The following is an 18,022-nucleotide window of genomic DNA, read 5'->3' as shown; positions in this document are numbered from 1 at the left end:
CGTTAACTGCATTCTCCTCATCCTCTATGATACAGGGCATTGATTACCATCTCATCCTGTGGGCTCAGTTAGGTAGCCCAGGCAGTAGATCAAGAAGGAATAACAAGGAGTGAGACATTCTGGACCTTATATTATTACACTGATTTTATTTGTTAGACCTACCACATTCTAGTCACACTAGGTGCCTCAACTCTAGGCAGTACAAGTGTTACTCAGCGATGCATGAAGGGCCATGGCATTCTTAAGTCAATCTGAGATAGGCTTAATAGACTTGAATCTGAAATCAAATCGTTGGACAGGGTATACAACACAGAGACAGTCGGACCCAGCTGCTCTATCAGACCTTAATTTGAAATGGGTAACTTTCAGTGATACAGTGGACAGGGAAGTTAAATTCCTAGGCACATTTGGGTTGCAAGGAAATATGGGGAGGGAGAACGCCCACGAGCACTGTTGCATGGATAATCCACCCTGTGTGGAAGGCCTCCCATATATTCCAGGTAAAATCCAAGATGGGTGGGACACTCCACAATCTGAGAGACATATTAAAAAAGTTCAGTATTCTAAGCTAAGCTATTACCCAACAGACGAGGATTAACTACGCAAGACATTCCTGTTTACATGGTAAGGGCTACCTTGGCTTGGCTGAAGCCAAATGAGCGTGAACCGCTGTGATCCACGATCACACTAGGGAGTGTAAAAGTCTATCCGGAACTGCTCCGCCCAAGTGGGAATGGACTTCCCATTACATTTTACAAAAACATGCAAAGGAACTTTCCTCAGTCATACTGCAGTATATAATGAAACATTTGAACATGGGGCACCTCCCAACACTTAGGGGGGCTATAATAATCACCTTGCTTAAATCACCCATTATCAGTAAGAAAACACTGACAATAAGACATGTAATAAAATTGTGGCACCTGGCTATTTCCACTCCTACCTTGGCTGGTCAGGCCAGATCAGGCAGGCTTATTCCTGATAGATACACTGTAGAGAATGGGCAACTTTTGTTCACAGTAACCCACCACACTGACCCAGGCATAGCAGCAGCTGCTGCCTTTCTGGACGCTGCTAATGTGTTTGATTCTACTGAATGGCCTTATTTACTAAGTGTGATGGATAGAATGGGCATGGGGTGGGGCTATGCTTCAATGGACCACACTACTCTATTCTGACCCAAAGGCTAGGATTAAAATTAATAACAAGCCATCCTCTCAGATAATGATTGGTAAGGGCACGAAAGAGGGTTGCCCCTTGTCACTAATTCTTTTTGCCTTGGATGGGGAACATCCTGCCAGTATCATGACGGAATGCCATCACCATTGCGTAATTTAATTTGGAGCCCCCCATAAAAATAAATGGATGTGGATGACCTCTGGCTTTTGGATCAAGATCCCAAGAAGAACTTGAATCCCAATCTTTGCAAAATGGTCACTTTTGGAAGATGGTCAGGGTTGACGATAAAGTGGCATACCATACATTTGCCATAATTTTCCACTTAACTGGCAACTGAAACCTATAGCATACCTTGGCATCAAGTAACACTGGGATCTGGAAACAGTTATTAGGGACAATTACGGGAAATGTATGCCAACTCTATCATCATTAGATTATTCACTTAACTGCAACTAAAACCATTAGGATATCATGGCATCCAATACCAGTGGGTTCTGGGCACAGTTATTAGGGACAATTACAGCAAATGTATGACAACTTTAGCATCATTAGTGGATAAATGGATCAGGCTGCAGTCATCAGTAGCCAAGAGTGTTGCACTTGTGAATTCGGTGCTCCTCCCTAAACCAACATACTAGTTTGAGAATTTTCTGATTCCATTAACAAGAGCCTTTTGTGTTCAGCTTTGGTCATTAATGGTCAAAGTTGCATGGTCAGGTCGTCAACCCAGAACAGCTTGGGGTAACATGTAGCTTCTCTATAAGGAGAGAAGTTATGGAGACCGAACTGTGAAGTTTACTATCTTGTGGCCGAAGCACAAATTGCTCCCCATTGGTTTCACAGTATCAGTTTCCTCATTAGAAGGTGGAGACAGGTCCGGCTGCTACAGTTCCACTTAATACTGGTTAACTGCAAAAAACATAGAACCTGCCGAGAAATTCATACAGTAATTTGCCCCATTTGGAAACGGTCCAGGCTGGTAGCACTGGTTGAGACACAGGAAATGTACTTTCCTTTTCGACTGATTGACAATCCACAAATGAGGATTACTAGTGAAGTGGAACTAGACAACAACAAAACAGGCAACTGGGAATGATGAGATCACTGTTAACAAAAAAAATAAAACCCTACCACAATAATTGAATGAGACTTTGGGTAAGTCTTGGGATGTTCTGCCACATCAGTGACTTCGTCGACAGATGAGAGAAGGTTTTTCCATGAACCTCCCAATTTGAATCTGCTCACTTTGATTACCTCTGACCCATTCCCCAACAGGCTAAATCACACTGATGTATAACTGTTGTGAACGGTATAACTGCAGCAAATCTGTACACGAGGGGGAAATGGAAAAAGGAGCTGGGCCATGAAAGAACAGGTGCACATTGAGCATATTGTTGTCAGCAAATAAACCATTGACAAGCTCAGATTAATACAGCAGAAGTAGATTCACAGAGTGTACTATACTCCAGTCAGCATGGTGCAATATGGCTTACCTGTGAGCTTGGACTGCTGTTAGTGTGGCATGCTGAGTGCTGATTTTTTAAAACTGGCATAGGTTGAGAAAATTTGGTTTGTGTCAGAACCCCTTTTAGAAGGCCATGGTGCAAGCAGGAGCTACTGGTCCCAACTGTGGGAGTTGAGGCCTTTTATTCCTGATGTCCTGGGCCCCACTTATCATGGATTCTGAGTAACTGGGCCAAGCATCCCTTCTGCAGTTGACTTGCAGGGTTGCATGGCCCACGTAGTCAAAGACTCCTTTGGGGGAGGAGAGTGGATACAGGATAGCGAAAACAGGCTCATAATTTAAAGTGCGTGCAGCAGCAATAAATCATGGTTCAGTCAAATACACACTTTTATGAAAAAAAGAAATGTATTTTATTTCTACTGCCTACCACATATAGGAAAATATGACATTCACAAAGAATCACACAATTCTTCCCGAGGTCAGGGCTCTAGTATTTCTTTGGCGATTCCCTGTCCCACTCTCTCCTCGTGTTAGCGATAGTGGTTATTCCCCATTCACTACTCTAGGGTACATCCCACTAGCAGTCCAAGTCTCAAGAGTCCACTTTAACTCTTGAGTAAAGTCAGCAGTGTCCCAGTGCCATGGCACCTCAAGGAGCAAGTTCAATCCGGGCTGACAGCCCTGAAAACCAATCTTACTCGCACAGTCAGGCATGACGTGTCTGACATTACTGAGTATGTTCTGTCCACGGGAGCTCGAAGAAGCTACAGCCGATGTTCAGGTGAGTCGCCCGCACACAGCCCAGATGGCTACACTCAGCGGGTGCAGAGTCTGTCACTCACAATTGAGCTTCCAAACCGACTGAAAGTTCTCTCAACCGTCTTTTGTGGGGCAAGTTTCCAGTTCCTCTGCTGGTGTGGAGTTGGTTGCAACAATCCTCTCTTCCTGTCTTGGGTCCCTCGCCTATGTAATGGTACGCAGGTGCTCCCAAGGTATCCTTACATGGCAGATCAGGTTGTAGTACTTGATGCCTCCAGTGACCCCCTTTGGCATACAGTCCACCACATCTCACAGAGCATGGGCTCCTGCCCAATGGCATGGCCCCTACCTAGCATACGGTCTTTGTCAGGGCAGCCCCTGCTGGCATACCGGGGCTGCCGGCTCGCCACTACAGACGGCCTCTGGCCCACTCAACGCAGCACGACATACAGTTCACTTCACTGTGGCCATCACCTGGCATTCGGGGATTGTTGACTCGGTACCACACACAAACAAGGAGGGTCTCCAAAGCTGATAGTCCCACAACAAAGTAATTTGTAGATCTTATTTATTTGGAATAAACAGATATTTCTTTCCTGAAAGACATGGGCAGATGCAGCGTCTGACCAAGATTTCAAAGCAGGCATCCTGGAAGGCTATGATTTAATTAGGGTGGATAGACAATATAAGAGAGGAGGGGATATCACAATTATTTACCACAACCACATTAAGCCAACCTATATATCCCTATCACATCTCAACTGTGAAGCCCTTGTTTTCAACTTAAAAATTTGTAACACCAACTCTTAACAGCTTATTGACCTGCCGCCACCCATGCCCTAGGGAGAATTTTATTCAATCACTTCTAGGTTTTATGGAATACGAAGTTGAACACCCCAACTTTACAATTCGGGGGGGGATTTCAATTTTCATTTAGAGCACAAAGACACAGAATATTTATACTGCAGATAAAATTCCAAACACATGAAGCTGGCCACACACTAGACTGCAATTTTACTAACAATGCTGACTTAAGAGTTGGTAAAATCACACCTCTTGCCTGGACCAATCATGCGGCCATTATGTTAAAACTGACAAGCCTAATCCTGCGGCCCATGTCTCTTAAGGCTCCATTTGCGTTAAAACACTGCTCTTGAAAAAAACGATAATTCCAAACTACAAAAATTGTCATATGACACACAACCTCCACTGAATGAGGGAGCGGCAGCTAATTACAATAAATGGGTTGACGCTGCCGTCACTTAGCTAGCTCCCCTGAAAGTCAGGACAAATCATAGGTCCATACCCTATGCTCCATTGTACTTCCAGGAGCTTAGAGAAGATGTCAAGAACAACTCTGGAGGCTGAATTACAGCCCAGAGGAAAAAATAAAATTCACATCTAAGATAAAAGACTACAAAGTGCAAATACATGCAGCTAAGACCAAATTGTTTATGGATAAAATCATGTCAGCAGGCAACTCCTGAATTACAGTAATGAAAATAAGTTACTGTAATGAAAATAAGTTACCACAGACATTACTGTAATGAAAATAAGTTACCACAGACTAGCAGCGCTAGATAAAATGGATGACTTATTTTTCAATAAAATAAACTATTTTCAGATTTCACTATAATATCCAATAATCTAGTTCCACCACTAAGGAAAGAAATGGACCAGATATCCATGGAAGATTCGTCAAATAACACTCGCCCTGCCCTGTCTAGTTTTATTCCACTCACTGAAGAGAAAGTTGCTTCTCTGATTGAAACAAAAAAATTTGGTGCTCACTCAGATCCATGCGCTCCTCTGGTGCTTCATCCTATTTCAAAAACTGTTTCAGCCCAGCTCACCTTGCTGCTAAAGAAAGGTCTAGCCTCTGGCTATTTTCCAGAGGCATGAAAAAATACATCCATTATACCGCTCCTAAAAAATAGGCCCTTCTTAGACCCCTTGGGGGTGAAAAATGATAAGTCAATCTCCTGCGTTCCTCTATCGGCCAAAATCCTGGAGAAATCCATGAACCAGGAAATTATATCCTTCCTTGAGGTCAATAATCTTCTTGACCTGGCACAGCATGGGTGGCAGCAACAGAAGAAATCAAAACTATTGTAGATAAAGGAGCCAGTGAGGCCATGATCCTTCTGGATCTATCATCTGCCGTCCATACGGATGACCATTCTCTTTTGGTCAACTGCCTTGAGAAGACTGGTATCACAGGTACAGCCCTAAAACTCATTAGATCTTTTTTAAGCAACTGAAAACAAGTGGTAGCCCTAGAGGATTTAGTCTCAGCACCCTTCTCTCTTTCCTGTGTTTCCAGACATCCTCATTAAGCCCTACACTATTTAATGCATAAATCACTCCCTTGATCTAACGGATTCATCACATGAATTTTCCGTCTTTTCATTTGCTGGCGACATCCTAATAGTCGTTTCTGACCCCTCTGACACAAAAAAATGGCCAAACAATTTAACATCAGCATGAGCAGCATAGCCAATAAGATGCAAAGGAAGTGCCTAAAGTTAAACTCGAAGGTGATGCTATTCGTCAATAATTCCTCCTGCTGGAATACTTCATGGTGGCCAGCTGATCTTGGGCCCCTCCCATCACCAGTTCAGAAAGCAAGGAACTTGGGTGGCTACATTTGATTCCAAACTAACCTTTAGGGAACAAATCAATAATGTCACCTTTTCTTGTTTTCTTACATTAAAAATATTTAAGGAGAATCCTCACTTTTATCCCAAATGATCAGAGAAAACGGTCATTGCAGCTCTAGTTATATAAAAAATGGACTACTGTAACTCCCCTATATGTTGGCTCAGAGAAACCCATTCTGAATAAAATTCAGAATCTTCAAAACGCTGCAGCTCGGGTACTACTGAACCTCCTAAAATTTTCTTCAGTGTCACTAGCTATAATGGAGCTGCACTGGCTTCCGGTCGGAGCACAAATTAAGTTTAAGGCCCTCTGCTGGGCCCACAAAGCATTGCATCAGATAGGACCTACCTTCCTTCTAAAGATTTTTAAATGGAATTCCCCTAACTGTACCTTGCGATTTAGTACTGCCAGGCAGATGATCGTTCCCAGAGTCAACAAAACACATTCGGGAGGAAGGAGTTTCTCCCACTCTACCTCCAAATGGTAGAGCACACTACACTGCCTCATCATTTTAGAGCTCAGTCCAACCTACTTACATTTAGGAAATAACTAAAAGCCTGACTCTTCTCTGCTTCTGTCTAGGTCTCTTCTTCTCCTCTGTCATATTCCCTGTCTTACTAAGAACAGTGGCCCTGTATTGGCTGTGTATCTTTATGAGACCAGGGCAAACACGCCGACTGGCATTAGCACACTTTACAAATCTATTAACATTAGCAGGTCATGGGAGAGACTAGGGTTCACATCTGGATGTCTGCCACAGTGATGTGTGTCAACAGCATTACTCTTCATGATTCTCTTATCCCCATCTGCTTCTTGAAATTTGCCCAGGCCCCTTCACCCTTCAACATGCAGGTCTGGTTCTCCCGAAATGAAACCCAGGGCAGTCCGTGTATTGTACCATCAACAGGCACACAATATACCCAGGGCCTGCATACAACTCCCAAGCACTGTACATCCAATATCCCTTGTATACTGTACCACTCATAGGCACATATACACCCAGCATATGCATTTAAGATGCAATTACAACAACCTTTATATATTTTAGCACTCCCAAGTACACATTCACCCAGCACTTGAATTTATCCTTCAGGCACTGTACGGCACTACATCCTTCGGGTACTGTACCACTCACAGGCAAATATACATCCAGCACATGCATTTACCAGGCACGAACTGCTCAGTACTGCATTATTACTTTATCGTACCCTACCTAGGTACACATTCACCAAGCGCAGATACATCACTTCTGCGCTGCACAGCACTTAACACCAAAAAGATGTAGGCCAATGGTGAGGTAAGCACTGCAGCGGAACTTTCAAAATGACTGAGCATGTAGGCCTCACTCCAGAGACACAGGGCAAAAAAGGACCTGTTCAGTCCTACTGACAACGACGCTGCCACCACCGCACTAGTGCTGCTCAACTCCTGGTAAAGGAAGCAGCCTTCCACCTCTATGAAGGTACTCCTTTGGGCCCCCCTCCCAGTCCAACAAGACCGCAGTGAGTGAGACAGGCCTACATAATGGTGCACAACACCGATCCTTGTTTGCCTATGGCAACAAAAATCAACATTAGAGATCCAGTCAGGAGTACAGTTGGACAGTAGGGGTGCTCATCTATTACTACATAGAAGGCTGTTCCTAATGACTGAAAATATCAACCATTCTGAAGAGTCCTAAAGGATTCTGGATGTGGTACATGGGTATTTCTCACTGTCGGTGTTTACAAACCAATCCAAGAATGCTGTTTCCAAACGAAGAAATGAGGCAGCAACTGTTTCCTGATCCAGCTACCATTAGCAAATCTTTTAAAATTTTGCTCAAGAAATCTGCTCAGGAAATTGTGATCATAGATTGCTGTGATGTCTGTATCTCGCCTGCAGCTCCTTTAACTTCATGTTCTCTGTGGAAGAAAATTATGAAAATACTGTACAGCCTGTCGAGTTTTGCTGACTGATCTATCACTTGTGCTTATATCGCTTGTGTTACAATAACCTGGTCTTCCCAGCCTATTGCCCAAATTTAAAATACATGTCATCCTAAGTCACTCACTCTCAGTGTGCAGAATGGGATAATTAGTATGACTGACATTAAGCCCACCGTGCCCACAACTTCCAGTAAGTGACTGCTAATGCCAATATTAGATCTCCAGCCATGGCAGTAAATCCCTGAAGTCTGTTGTCTGCCAGTGATATCCTTCTGGCTGTGGCATTAATCTTCTTTTCCCAGAATAAAAAAAAGCAGTCACAGGTTGGATTTTGGCATGTTTACTGTAAAGCCTATTTCAGAAACGCTCTAGACAAATTTGGATAGTCACTTCAGATTAGCATAGAGATGGAGTCTTGTAGGAAAGTACCCTCTTTCTTGGAATGGTAACCCCCATTTTCTGCCTGTTGTCAGTGTGTTTGACTGTGTTGACTGGGATCCTGCTAACCAGGACCCCAGTGATTATGCTCCCTCCCTTCTAACTTGGTAACTTGTACAATTTTCACCCCACATTTGCCATACTGGTGGCTCCATGTTTGTCCCTAGTATATCAGACCCAGGGCTTTGGGGTACCAGGGTATCCCCATGGGCTGCAACGTGTATTATGTCACCCATGGGGAGCCCATGCAAAGTGCTCTGCAGGCCCGCCAGTGCAGCCTGCATGAAAGGGTGCATGCACCCTTTTTCACCATAGGTCAGTGCACCAGGTCTCTATAAGTCACCCCTATGGCAGGCCCTCCTAGCCCAGAGGGCAGGGTTCAAGTACCTGTGTGTGAGGGCACCCCTGCACTAGCAGAGGTGCACCGTGAACTCCAGTGACATTTTCATGGACTTTGTGAGTGCAGGGAGGCCATTTTATGCGTGTACTGGACATAAGTTACAACCTATGTCCAGCTACATAATGGTAACGCTGAACCTTGGCATGTTTGGTTACAAACATGTGGGAATCATACCCCAATACTGTTGCCAGTATTGGAAGTATGATTCCATGCAACCGGGGGGGCTCCATAGAGGACCCCCAACATTGCTCCTACCAGTCTTTCAGGGTTTTCCAGGCAGCCCAAGCTGCTGCCACCCCTCAGACAGGTTTCTGCTGTCCTGCTGCTTGAACAGCTCAAGCCCAGGGGAAGGCAGAACAAAGGATTTTCTTTGGGAGAGGGGGTAACCCCCTCTCCCTGTGGAAATAGGTGTTATATGGCGTGGGCGAGGTAGCCTCCCCAGGCCACTGGTATGCTCAGAAGGGCACATTTGGTGCCCTCCGTGCATAAACCAGTCTAAAATAGTTCAGGGACCTCCAGTTCCTGCTCTGGCGTGAAACTGGACAATGGAAACGGGAGTGACCACTCCCCTAGTCATCACCGCCCCAGGGGAGGCGCCCAGAGCGCCTCCAGAGGGTCCCTGAGTTCTGCCATCTTGAATTCAAGGTTGACAGGGAACTCTGGGAGCATCTGAGAGGCCAGGTCAGGCAGGTGATGTCAGAACCCCCTTCTGATAGGTGCTCACCTGGCTAGGTGACCAATCCCCCTTTCACAGCTAATTAGGGTCTCTCCATTGGGTGGGTCCTCGGATTCGGCTTGCAAGACTCCAGCAGGACACCTTTGCAACCATACTTCGACTTCTAGCCACTGGAACCGCGACCGACCCTCCAAGAACCAACAATCTGCATCCACGAAGAAGACTCTTCTTGCAACATTGTTTCCACGGCTCCTTCCAGCTTCTGCAACATTTCCCCGGCTGTGCATCCTCTGAGGGTGGCAAGTCTGGAGTCTGCACGAGAAGGAATCTCCCTTGGAGTGAAGGAGTCACTCCCCTGCATCTGCAGGCACCTACTGCAACTACGACCGGCTGCGTGGATCTCCTCTAATCCTGTGCTGCATGGATCCTGCATCACGGGTGGTGGTCCAGAGTAGTCCTCTTGGTCCTCTCTGCCAGCTGTCCAACTTTGGTGGAGGTAAGCCCTTGCCTTCCCACGCAGGACAGTACTCCAGTGCACCACGTCTCTTGCAGCTGCCAAGGCTTGTTTGCATCTCCTCCAAGAGATCTTCAGGCTATATGTAGCTCCAGCCCCCAGCACTCCTTCCTGCAACGCAAAACCCTCTGCGTGGTTCTCCCGCAACGTGGGACCCTTCTCCAGTTGTGCTGCGTGGGCTCTTCTGAGACTCCTGTATCCCCATTCTGTGGGACTCCTGTGGGTGCTGCCTCGGGTCCTGTGGACTCTGTTGCTGAGGGTCCTCTCTGGCTCCCCCTCCTGGGTTGAGTCCTCCTGGGACCTGCTGGTCCCCGGCAGCTCTACTTTCCGCCAACCTTGACATTTGCCTTTGCCAAGGCTTGCTGGTGGAATTCTTGCACCAACGCCCGACTGCAATTCTTCTTCCAGCATGGGACGTCATCTGCATCTCTCAGGAACTTTTCACCGACACCAGGGCTGCAGTGCTGACCTTCACATCACTGTCGACCAACTCTTGCATCCACAGCTAGGTGGGTTGTAGCTCCTACTCTGTGACTTCTGGACTTGGTCCCCTTCTGCCACAGGTCTTCCTCTTCAGGAATAAATCGCTGGTTTCTTGCAGTCTTGTCTGGGTGTTGCATTTTCTTCATTTTCTTCCTTTTGGGTGGTTTGGGGAAAATCTAGTAATTTACTCCTTTCCTCCTGGTCGCCAGGGGCCACTGTTGTACTTACCTTTGGGGTTTCCTATTACCCCAGCTCCTCTCTACACATCCCATTACCTAGGTGAAGGTCCTTTGTTCGCATTCCATTTTTTTGAATATGGTTTGGGCTCCCCTAGGATCACTATTGTCTAACTGCATTTGCACTGTTATCTATCACTTTCTATGCCTATTTCTGGTAATTAGTGTATATATTTAGTATGTTACCTCCTATTGGAGGGTTGCCTCTCTAGTACTTTTTGGTATTGGGTCACTAAACTTAGGTATCTTTATTTTTGTAACACTGAGTGTTTTCTTTTCATGGGTGTGTTGTGTGACTACAGTACTATTGCTTTGCATGTCTCCTAGATAAGCCTTGGCTGCTCATCCACAGCCAGTTCTACAGAGCCTGGCTTCTAGACACTGCCTACACTACACTAATAGGAGATACCCGGACCTGGTATAAGGTGTAAGTACCCTAGGTACCCACTACACACCAGGCCATCTACCTATTGTTTTTATTCACATTTTGTCGTGGAGTAAATACAGACAACAGCATGATATCAACAGTTTCTTATCATATCATTTGCCAACGTTACTTGCTTCCCCAGTAGACATTTTGGGGTCCATCATTTGTCTTATTTATGTTACCTTATCCCTATGTCTGTGCTTCGCTATTGCACGTTCTCTGCCGTGTACTTGGGTGTAGCATCCCCTAGTGGCATCTGTCATGTATCATGCTTCCCCCCCCCCCCTTCCCCTTCCAATTATCTAAACCAAACTCTTAACAACATATTAACATGATGGCGCGCATGGGGGCATGCTAAGGATAGTTGCTGTAAGATGTTGGGGTGGACCAGCACCAGGGAAGTGGCCCGGCTCTCAACGCCATCTTTATCCCTAGATTGACTCTCAGTGTGTGTGTGTCAGGGGTCCCCCCCCCCCCCAGACGTTGCCCTACTACCCTCCGAGCCCAATCGATACGGGATCTGTGGAGGCCTGTATCACGTTCTGGCTTCTTATTATATTTCTCCCATCCACCGTGGTCCTGACCCTCCCTCTCAGTTCACATGGCCTGTCTTACAATTTTGTGTCCTCTGTATCTCAACATCATACCTCACATGTCAGCCGTCCCCGCCTCAGTGTCTCCCTCTCCCTTAACTATATGTTCCCACTTTATCAGTATTTCTTCCCATTCCGGAGCAATGGGTGTCAATCTCAGGCCCTGCGCCTCTTCACACTGTAGGGCTTGTAATTCAGCTCTGGCCCATTTCAACCCGTCTCGTCTCCATTCATCCAGGGAAGGGCTCCTGGGTGATCCCCAGCCAAGCGCTATTAATCTCCTAAATAGAACCAGCGCCAGATCCAGGAAGCATTCCTTTACCCTCCCCATTACTAAGCCCGTTTTCAAGCCCTACAGACACATAGCTGGGGTCTGGGTCACCTCTGTCTCGAGCGATTCTTTCAGTTCGGACACCACTGCTCCCCAGCCCCTCAGAGTATCGGGGCAGTGCCATACCATGCGGTCAAAGTCAGCGTCCAATTAGCTACATTTGGGGCATGTCTTGGGGGTTCCTCCGTATATTAGAGTCAGTCTATGTGGCGGAAGGTACGTCCTATGTAAATAATTGGATATATCTTAGTCGTGTGTTCCTCGATACCCCCCGTGGGTGTGCTAGTCCCTTCCGCCATTCAGAGTCTGTGAGATCCCTGCCCAAGGCCCTCTCCCATCTTTCCCTTTGGAGTTGTAGTGGGTCCAATACGCTTCCGAATTGTGTCTTATATAGCTTAGTTATTAAGTGAGCATCGTCTCCTGCTGTCAGCAGGAGGTGCAGCACTTGGTGTGTGGCGGGTTCCGCATTAACCATGTCCAAATGCTACATTAAATTATGTGTCAACCTCTGATACAGGAGGAACTGTCCACTCGGTACCCCTCCGCTATCCATCACGTCAGTGAATGGCCTCAACACCCCATCACAGAAGAGGTCCCCAATTGTCTCCACCCCTGCTTTCGCCCATGCACTTAGTCCGACACCCTTCTGGCTCCCGCCCGCTGTGTCCAGTAGAAGTACTGATAATGGTAGTCCCTGCGAGTAAGCCAGCCCTACACCCACCCGACGTGCGCATCTTCTCCAGCAGGCCAGCGCTACTTCCGTCATTTTACTTTTTTCTTGGGGTTCTACCTTACAGTGTATCATCTGCGCTATGATCTCATTGCGGTTCGTTTCGCCACTGGTGATACATCTGTCCAGTCGGCCTCCTCCCGCCATCCACCTGGAAACCCACTGTAACTGGCACGCCAGATAGTAGAATTCGAAGTCTGGGACACCAAGTCCTCCCTCAAGCGCTGGTCTGCAGAGAACTCTGAGCGCTGTGCGCCTTCGGCCTCCGTCCCATACCAGTTCCCTGAGCAAGGTATTCAACTCCCTAAACCACGACGCCGGGATCGACACTGGGAGGTTAAGGAAATAGTAAAGGAGGCGGGGCAGCATAACCATCATAGATAATGATATTCTGGCCATTATCGGCAATTTCAGTGTCAGCCAGAACCTAACCGAGGTCCGGAGGGAGGAGAGCGCTTTCCCCAACTTCCCATCTTGGAGATCTTTGACGTTGTGGTACACTTGTATACCCAGGTATTTGATGGTATGTGGTGCCCACACCACGTCCCAGGGGCACGGAGAGGGGCGGCCACATCCTGCCGTGATAGGGAAGACTAACGCTTTGCTCCTATTTAGGCGTAGCCCCGACATACCCCCAAAGCAGTCCAATATTTGTAGTGCCAAAGGCAGTTCTGTCTCCCCGTCTCTGAGACAGATTAGGATGTCGTCGGCATAGAGTGAGATTATGTGCTCGGTTTGCCCCATTCCACTCCCTTGCACGCTCCCTACATCCGAAACTGAGCCGCCAAGGGCTCAATAGCCAGGGCAAATAATAGTAGTGACAGCGGACAACCCTGCCTGGTGGCTCTGTATATGGTGTAGGGCTCTGAGATCGTCTTTCCAGTTCTCACTCGCGCCAGTGGGGATGTATACAGCAGGTCCACCCATCTCACCCACTCTTCCATTAGCCCCATCCTGAGCATCACTGTTCGTAAATAGTCCCATCGGACTGAGTCGAAAGCTTTCTCAAAGTCAATTGCTATTAGCGTACCCGCTGGGAGTCTCTCCGTCTTAGGCATCTGCAATATGGCAAAGAGGCGTCTGAGATTCAGCGACGTACTACGGTTCGGGACAAACCCATTCTGGTCAGCGTGGACCAGCATTGGTATATGCTGGAGCAATCGATTAGCCAGGATCTTACTGAGGATTTTAAAATCGCTATTCAGCATGGATAGCGGGCGAAAATGAGTGACTGATGCCTCACCTGATTTCAGTTTGGGTAGGGGTACCACCAGTGCCTCTCTAAGCGAGTCTGGCAGCTGACCGTGGCGCAGAGCTTCTGCATATAGTTCCACCAGCTGGGGCGCCACCAGCGCCATGTACTTTTTGTAAAAGTCCATTGGGAAACCGTCTGTGCCAGTTGTCTTCCTAGGGGCCAGCTGTGTGATAGCCTCCCTCACCTCTTCTACCGTCACCGGTCCCCCCAGTTCGCCCCTTCCATCGTGCGTCAAGACAGTCAGTGGGAGCGATCGTAAGAATTTATCTAGTCGCCCTTCCTCAACCTGATCGGGGCTCCGGTACAGGTAAGTATAATAGTCCCTGAAGGCATAATTTATGGGGCCAGGTCTCAATCTGTGCTCGCCTTTCATATCCTGTATGCTCACGATGGGGGATCCCTCCCTGCCCGGCCTCATCAGCCAGGCCAATAGCTTACCTGCCCTACCCTCTTCAGCTGGTATGGACACTAAATATTTCTGCGTGCAATGGCATCAGAGCTGTTCCTCTACCTGGGAGTGGGACCTCCTTGCCTGCATATATTCTTCTTGGTTCGGTGTGCCTTTGATCCCTTCCTTTTCCGCCTCATGTATGGTTTTCTCTAGTTTGGTCAGTTCGCGTTCTAAGGTGCGCTTAATCCCCACTGTTTGCCCTATACTGTAACCTCTTGTAGCTACCTTAAGTGTTTCCCACTCTATGTGCCTAGAAGTGGTAGATCCCTTATTAATTTTAATGTGGTCTGCCAGGAATGTACGGAGCGTTTCTCTGTATGCTTGGTCCTCGAGTGCGGCTGGTGATAGTCTCCACAGCGGTATGGGAGGCCTATCCTCGACTACTCTCCAATTGAGAAACAGGGGGTTGAAGTCAGATATTGTGTGTCCCAAGTATTCTGAATGGGTCATCCCCGTGCTAGGGCGGCAGAGCACACCACCCTGTCTATCCTGGTGTATATGGGGTGTAGCCCTGAATAATATGAGTAGTCCTTGTCATCCGGGTGTTGTTCGTGCCAAACGTCAATCAGTCCCCAATCACGCATCCATCCCCACAGTTTTTGGGCCACTTTGTGAACTGCTGCTCCTGGTAATGGCGGAATGGAGCGGTCTGAGCCTATGTTTATTATGCTATTGGAGTACCCCCCCAGCAATAACTCCCCGTATTGTTGGCGCGTGAGGCAGCTCGACAAGCGTTGCATGAAGGGAATCTGGTCCTGATTGGGGGCGTAAATACTTCCCAGTACCAATGGGACCCCATGGAGTTTCCCTTCCACCAGTACGAACCTGCCCTCCTGATCTACTTCGGTAGAAACCACCTTGAAGGGGACACCTGCCCGCACCCAAACCAGCGCTCCCCTAGCATACGCGGAGTATTTAGTAGCGAACACCTGCCCTCTCCATCTGCGCCTTAGCTTTTCCACTTCTATGGCAGTTAGGTGGGTCTCCTGCAGCATCGCTACATGTATGCCTCTCCTCTTTAGATAAGATAATATTCTGTGTCTTTTAGTTGGTGACCCCATCCCTCTTATGTTCCACGTTAGGAAACTATAGTCTGTCATAGAAAAACATCAAAGGAATTACGGCCTCACCCACCACCCTCGGTATCCCACACCCCTCCACCTACCATCTTATGCTGCTTAGATGTAATCCGCTGGCCCCAGGTGCCATCAAAACTCAAAATTGAAAACCCCAACTCCCCATCCCCAGGGCGCCTTCGGGAATGAAGACAGCCCAAATAAACAGTGCAACTCTGTCATCAAAGCAAATATAGTTCTCGCCAGTCTGAGTGGACGAGAAGCCGGTAGGGGGGTGGGACCGTGCCCGTCGGGGCCCACTACGTACTCCATGTGCCCCACCTCTGGACCTGATCACGTACAGTTACCCCAGGTCGTCCACAGTCTGCGGGGTCACCCTCGGGGGCCGCCCGGAGCAACCGGAGCCGTCCACTGATGAAACTGTTGTGCGATCCGAGTCTCTCTCGTTGCTCTCTGGAGGAGATACTTCTCTGCCCATAGAAGCCGCCGCTCTCAAGGCATCTGTCCTCCCAGACTCCTTCTGGGCTTTTGTCGGCCCAGACTGGAGGCGGGCCCGGCGACGCCGCCCCCGGGAAGTTCCCTGTGTCCTTCTCTCAGCGATATCCGGTTTCGGGGGCCGCCCTGTTCGAGCTCCACGGGTCTCTAGCCACTCCCATGCCTCCTCTGGATTCTGGAAGAATGTGGTCTTGTCCTCCATTATCACTCTCAGTCTTGCTGGGAAGAGGAGTGAGTATTGGATGCCTTCGTTTCTGAGGGCCCTCTTCACTGCCATAAATGACGCTCTCTTAGTTTGGACGTCCATGGTAAAGTCTGGGAAAAGAGTTACTTCTCCATTTACCACCTTAAATGGTCCCGCCTCTCTGGAGCAGAATGTCTCTGTCTTTATAGTGGGAGTAGCCTGGCAACCACTGCGCGAGGCGGTCTTCCAGGAGCCAGGGGCCTGGAGGGGACCCGGTGTGCCCTCTCCAATGTAAAGAATGGTGTCAATTGTCCCGGTGCTACCACGGTGCGCAGCCATTACTCAAGGAATTCCATCATATTTGTGCCCTCTGCTCCTTCCTGGAGTCCTACCACTCTTACATTGTTCCTTCGATTTCTTCCCTGCGCTCCAGACGTGTCACTCTGTCTGTGAGGCTCAGTACCGAGGCTTCTAGTTCCTTTTGTCTCTGTGTGAGGTCGGCTAGCGTGGTCTCAGTTTCCTTGACTATCTACAAGCTTCTGGTGGTCCGCCCGCAGAAGGCCCATTTCTACCGCCACCTGGTTAATATCATGCTGTAAAGTTGCTTTTGTGTCCTCAATTGCACCCAATATTTTGTCCAGGGGGTCTTGTACTTTGGTCTGCGTGAGGTCTTGTGGGTCCCCTCCACTGCGGTCAGCGATAGTGGCGCGTTCCATCGCTTTACTCCCGCGTCAGCTCTTAGAGGTCATCAGCACAGGGTGGCCCGGGACCTCTACGATGCCTAAGGCCCCAGCCACAACTCTGGCTGCTCCCGTTACCTCCGGTTCCAGCGCGCCCAGTTCAGGTTCTTTTACCGGTGCGGCAGTGTCCCGTCGACCCTCCGCAGGTTCCTCCGGTTGACTATACAAGGCGTGTTCTCCTGTATATACTGCCCTTATGCGGAGGCCCTCCGGGGCCGGCCGCGTCCGTCTACAGTTGGTTCCAGGTTCAGCACTGGGCCCCACTCTGCTTAGCCCTCAATAGTCACGTCCCACACGGGGCCGCAAGGCTCTTTTACTGATGACCCAAGGTCCTCCAGTGCCTCGTTGGTGTGCCCAAAACGTCTGTTGTTCTTTATGTGCAGCTGAGTCTGGGCCCTGTGGTCAAGTCGGATCCACAGTGACCCGCCTCTTTCCGAGCACCCGGTTCGTCGCACCCCGATGTCCTGGGACAGCCAGGAGGGCCTGGGGCGCTTAGGGGCCCCCGTGCCCCTCTCCTGAAGAAAATTTGGGGGCCTTCACAGTCCCAGCGTCGTTTGCGCGGCCCGCCCGAGCAAGGCTCCCGCCTCCGTCACCCCCATGGGCGCAGCGCACCACTCTTCAGACCCGCTAAGGCCGTCCGGGCACGCCACGCCTTAGCCCGGGATGATGTGTCTTCACCCCCTATCAAGGGGGTCGCACTGCCGGAGCAGTCGCTCCTTCACACTGCCGTGCCGCCGCCAGGGAGACCGGCACTCGAGCCCCCGGCCTCAGACCCCCCCTCCCCGGGCCTCAACCACGCCGCTCTGTAACTCTCCTCCAGGAGGGTCTCGGAGTCCGGGAATCCGCTCCGCTGTCTGTCCTCAGCGCCAGCCGCGTCCGGCTATGGCCCAGGAGTGGGGCTCATTTTTGCAGATAAATGAGAGGCCCCATGGGAGCCGATGAATTAAGCGGCCGCCATCCTGGCCGGCCTAGCCACGCCCCACCAGGCCATCTTCCTACAA

At 48.9% G+C, this 18,022-nt stretch overlaps 1 protein-coding gene across 2 annotated transcripts in view; it reads right to left on the bottom strand.

Annotated features, from left to right (window-relative positions):
• Positions 1–18,022, bottom strand: part of LIN9 (lin-9 DREAM MuvB core complex component) — a 328,489-nt gene that overhangs the window by 187,327 nt on the left and 123,140 nt on the right. The window lies entirely within an intron of this gene.

The sequence above is a fragment of the Pleurodeles waltl genome, chromosome 5 (assembly GCF_031143425.1).
Source record: "Pleurodeles waltl isolate 20211129_DDA chromosome 5, aPleWal1.hap1.20221129, whole genome shotgun sequence".
Classification (NCBI taxonomy): Eukaryota; Metazoa; Chordata; class Amphibia; order Caudata; family Salamandridae; genus Pleurodeles; species Pleurodeles waltl.
This window is presented reverse-complemented; position numbering and strand designations above follow the sequence as displayed.